Source organism: Cavia porcellus, unplaced genomic scaffold (assembly GCF_034190915.1).
Source record: "Cavia porcellus strain 051 isolate PalLab524CR breed Dunkin Hartley unplaced genomic scaffold, mCavPor4.1 scaffold_13, whole genome shotgun sequence".
In the NCBI taxonomy this organism is placed as follows: Eukaryota; Metazoa; Chordata; class Mammalia; order Rodentia; family Caviidae; genus Cavia; species Cavia porcellus.
Window position 1 is genome coordinate 71,695,210 of NW_026947496.1, and position 5,064 is coordinate 71,700,273.

The 5,064-nt window shown below is 44.2% G+C and overlaps 1 long non-coding RNA gene across 1 annotated transcript; it reads left to right on the forward strand.

Annotated features, from left to right (window-relative positions):
* Positions 1 to 331: 331 nt before the first annotated feature.
* On the forward strand, positions 332 to 4,492 carry LOC134478573 (uncharacterized). The gene is made up of 2 exons (XR_010051323.1): positions 332 to 853; positions 3,528 to 4,492. It is a non-coding gene; the product is annotated as an uncharacterized LOC134478573 (long non-coding RNA).
* Positions 4,493 to 5,064: the final 572 nt, after the last annotated feature.

The window sequence follows — 5,064 nt, forward strand, 5'->3', positions numbered from 1 at the left end:
AACCGAGTCATTCTTCCCATCCTTCTCTTACTGTTGATTCTGTACATGCACATCACACATTTTTGTGGAATGAGGAGAAGCCAGAGTTTGTTTATCTGTTCTTGTGAATGAAGATAAAGTTCCTTAAAAACCAAGTCCAAACAGCAAAAAGCCATCCTTTTATTTGTTCATGTATTCTCACACAGACTATTTGGCAGGGCCCTTTTAAAAATCAGTAGACAGGAAAATATGCTGTCTTAAAGTATAATATAATGAAAACCAGTGGGCTTCTAATCATTCTCCTAAGGCTGATCCTATAAACTAATGCAATGTAGGGAGCCGAGCAACAGCCCATTGCTGCCTCCCTGCCTCTCCCTCTCCTATGGGCACTGCATCTGCCTACATTAACCATAATCCTCTCCTGCTTACGTCACATACCCAGATGTGACGATGACCCTGTTGTATTCATCCCCTTAACCTCTTCCTGTCCCACCTCCCGCCCTTGGCCTATAAAAGATATGATCATTTCCTGAATAAACGGAGGCTTGATTGGATTATTTCAACTTGCTTTCATCTCTCTTTGTCTCCCCTATGTCTTTTATTTAATCCCCGTTCCCCCTTCAGGAATTTCCCATGGATTGATCTGCGGGCCAGATCAAGTGGCGCTCAGCGTGGGGGCTCCTGGCACAGAGGAGTTAACAAGGGAGCCTTCAACAGACAGCCGGCTTAAACTGAAAGTGAAAGCAAATTGAACCAGAGACCTCTGCCGAGGAGTGAGCAAACTGAATCAAGGATTAAAGCTTAAAGCAACAGGACATTAAATCAAGTACTGAGGCCTGTGCAGACAACTACCCAACGTCCTGCCCGAGTCATGGTGAGTGAACGGCGACCCCATTTCCTTTCCTGGACATGGGTCAAGCATTGAATGAACATGAAGTGTTCATGGGAGGCCTTATAAAGGCATTCAAGACAAGAGGGGTAAGGGTTAGAACAAAAGAATTATTGCAGTATTTTCAATTTATTCATAAGGTTTGCCCTTGGTTCCCCCTAGAGGGTTCTATAGATACCAAGAGGTGGAATAGAGTAAGAGATGCTTTAAAAGATTATTATAGAGTTTTTGGTCCGGAAAAGGTTCCTGTGACCACCTTTGCATATTGGAATTTAATCTCTGAGCTGCTTGCCCAGAGGCATGCAGATCCTCAGATTGAAGAGATGGTTGCACAAGGTGCTCCGAGCTGCTCAGCCTTATAGTGCTCCTGAGATAGCGCCTGTCTCCGGCAGGCCTCGTGGCGCTCTTAAAATGGCGCTTGCCTCACTTCCACCACATCAGCGTGGGTCCCTCCCCAAAATTGCATTTCCGGTGATGGAAACAAAGGTACCTCCCCAAGATGGCGCTGCACAGCCACAAGATGGCGTGGGCGATGCGCCGCTAGCTCCACGAGTCATAGGACTCATACACCACTCACAGTGGCTGCTTTAAAAAAATTAAAGACAGCGGTTGCCCAATATGGCCCTACAGCTGCTTTCATTCTTGCTGTTTAAATTCTCTGGCTGATGGCTGGCTCACACTACAGATTGGCAAAGATTGGCAAAGATTGGCCCGAATGACTTTATCGGGTGGCGATAATCTTTTGTAAAAATCAGAACATACAAAAATTGCAAAGAGACTGCCAAGCGCAATACACAAGCTGGCAATGGGTTCGATCTTAATATGTTAATAGTAAAAGATGCCTATGCATGTAGAAAGGCTCAAAAACAGTTTAATCTATCACTTTTCACTCAAATTCAAACAGCAGCTACCTGAGCATGGAGAAAGCGCCTACCAAAGATAATATGAGCTCCTTTCTCACTACCATTAAGCAAGGCCCAGATAAACCCTTTTCAGAGTTTGTTGATTGTTTGATTGCTGCTGCTAGCAGAGCCTTTGGCCACGCTGATGCAGGCACTGATTTTGTTGAACAGCTGGTTTTTTAAAGGCGCCAGCACCGCCTGCTGGGCTGCTATCAGACCTCGTAAAAATAGAACAGGCCCACAGGATATATACACCTTTGCTGTGACTGCTGCCTTGCAGGGGTTTGCAGTTGGACAGTTCTTGTCTCAAAAGCATGAACAGGACCGTTTTGCCTGTGGAGAGACTGGATATTTTACAGAAAAGACTCCAGAGGTGGAGATTCCAATGTCAATTACTTTGACTCATTTAACTGATCGGAGTGATATTGGTCTAGTCTCTTAAGTTTAATTTCAGCATATGTAAGGATGGGGACAGCTGCTGAAAAAATGAGACATACTATGGTAGTTATTATTGTCTTCTCCAACATCAGATCTTAAAAACCTGAGAAGCCTTCATCATGCTGTAATGATTTGATTAGTTTTATAACACACAGTGTGTATTTAATGTGCTTAAAGATGGACACAACTGTTTGGAGGAAACTTGTGACAATTAAGTAAACAGTAAAGATCTCCAGTAGACTTGCTTTGAAATGTGGATTTCTTTAAATATTTTTTTAAAAAACTGTTTTGTTCTGTTTTGATATGCTTGGTATTGCCCTCTTTGAGATAAAAAACAAGTGTATAGGACTGATAACCATATTACTAAGTTTTTGTTGGATCATTGAGCAGAACTGTTGGCATTGTCACTGTTTAAATGTCACTTTGCGTGCTTTGATTTTATAACCTAAATGGCTATTTCTCAGATGACAATATGTAACTTATTAACTGTTGATTTCTTACTGTTTGTTTTTCTGTAATTCTGTATTAAGATCACTAAAAAACAAGCCAGACAGATAGTAAAAATTGCCTTTCTTGTGCCATTCACCTCCCAATTCCACACTTTGAGGTTAATCCTAGAGGACTTATCCCCAATGCATTATGGCAAATGGATGTCATCCACATTCCTGAGCTTGGCAATCTTAAAAATGTTCATGTAACTATAAATAACTTTAATGGTTTCATTTATACCTCTCCCCAGACTGGCAAAACTACCAAACATTATTAGCCATATATTAACTACCTTATCAGTTCTGAGATGCCCACAACAATTAAAGACTGATAATGGTCCAGGACATGCTAGTTCTGCCTTTGCTCATTTTTGTCAACATCTTAATATTGATCATATAAAAGGCATACCTTATAACCCTCAAGGTCAAGGCATAGTTAAAAGGGCACATCTTTCCCTAAAACTCACTGTTGATAAAATAAAAAAGGGGGAATGGTACCTAAAAATATTCTATCTCATGCCTTATTCATCCTTAATTTTTTAAATTTGGATGCTGCTGGACAGTCAGCAGCCATGCGTTTTTGGCATTCTAAAACACAAAAGCAATTTGCTTCTGTACTATAGAGAGACCTCCTAACTAATTCATGGCATGGCCCTGATCCCATTCTCATATGGGGACGCGGTTCAGTGTGTGTTTACTCTCAACAAGATAGAGAAGCTAGATGGCTACCTGAACGCCTCGTAAAACAAGTAGACAGTTCTTCAAAGACCCCATGCAATGCCTAGGAATAACGTCATTTCCTGAGGCACAGTCCCCTGTGTTCTCTTACAGGTGACACAATCCCCCGGAGCCTTATGCTGTCTACTCGGCCTTCTCCTTGAGCCATACCACACCCATGGTGGATTTCAACCCCTGCCAAACAGACTACAACTGCTGACAGCCATGCACAGAACCCCTGTGACTGTGGAAGAGGCTTTTCTCAGTCTGGAGGAACATACACCAGCCAAATAGACTGCATCCAGTGTTATGTGAGGCATGTTCCAAGACATAGGAGAACGACTTCAACAGAGACACCAACAAATGGCTGTCAACCCCTTCTCCTCGATGTGTGTGTGTGTGTGGGGGGGGGAGTTTTTCCCTTACCTAGTGCCCGTTTTGGGTCCCCTAGCTGCCCTATTGTTTCTCATTTCTGTGAGTCCTTGTATTTTTCAGAGGATTATGATGCTCATTAATAACCAGACAGACGCGTTTATGGCAAAGCCCATTCAGGTACACTATCATCAGCTGGAGATGGCAGATCAACAAACCTACCGGGAAGGAATTCCCACGAGTGGCCCATATGACGATGCAGCCTAACTGTCCTGGGGCAATGGACAGGCAGTCAGAGACAGGCAACTAGGACATGCATGTTAATTCCATCGGCCACCTAAGACAGGCACAGGACCAACTGCTGTTCTGCAAGCCCATGACAGGTAAGGCCTGGTTGGGTTCATGCAATGAGGTCCTTGACCTAAGACAGACGCTGTCTGGCAGGGCCTGCCATACTCTTGATTAAATAAAATAAAAAGGGAGGAGATGTAGGGAGCCGAGTGACAGCCCATTGCTGCCTCCCTGCCTCTCTCCTATGGGCACTGCGTCTGCCTACATTAACCATAATCCTCTCCTGCTTACGTCACATACCCAGATGTGACGATGACCCTGTTGTATTCATCCCCTTAACCTCTTCCTGTCCCACCTCCCGCCCTTGGCCTATAAAAGATGTGATCATTTCCTGAATAAACAGAGGCTTGATCGAATTATTTCGACTTGCTTTCATCTCTCTTTGTCTCCCCTATGTCTTTTATTTAATCCCCGTTCCCCCTTCAGGAATTTCCCACGGATTGATCTGCAGGCCGGATCAATGCAAAGTTGCCTCCCTTTTATGGATGGTATAAAAAGTAAACAGGGGCTGATAGAGCAAATGGCTTACCTGGTAACTTAAGATGGAGATCAGGCAAGTCTTCCCAGAGCAGTGATGCCTTCTGCAGGGCTTAGTCAAGTGTTACTTCAGTGATTGGTGGGGTTCTCAGTGGCTGGCTATGTTTCTTACTCTTTCCCAGGGACCACTTTGTGGCACCTGGAACTCCAGCCAGAGTTATACCTGGGCAGGCCTAGACACGATCCCTCCTGTGCCTTCCACAGTCTCCACTGACCACCTTGCAGGACCAAGGAACTCCAGCCAGGGCTCCCACGTTTTCTCCCAGAACCTTGGACTACAGCAGATTAACTGTGTTAACTTGAGGGGAGATTTAGTGACTGCCACACCCAAACAGAAGATCTTCACAGGCTTCAGGCAGTGTAGTGAGTATGCCCCTAAAATAGAGGTGCA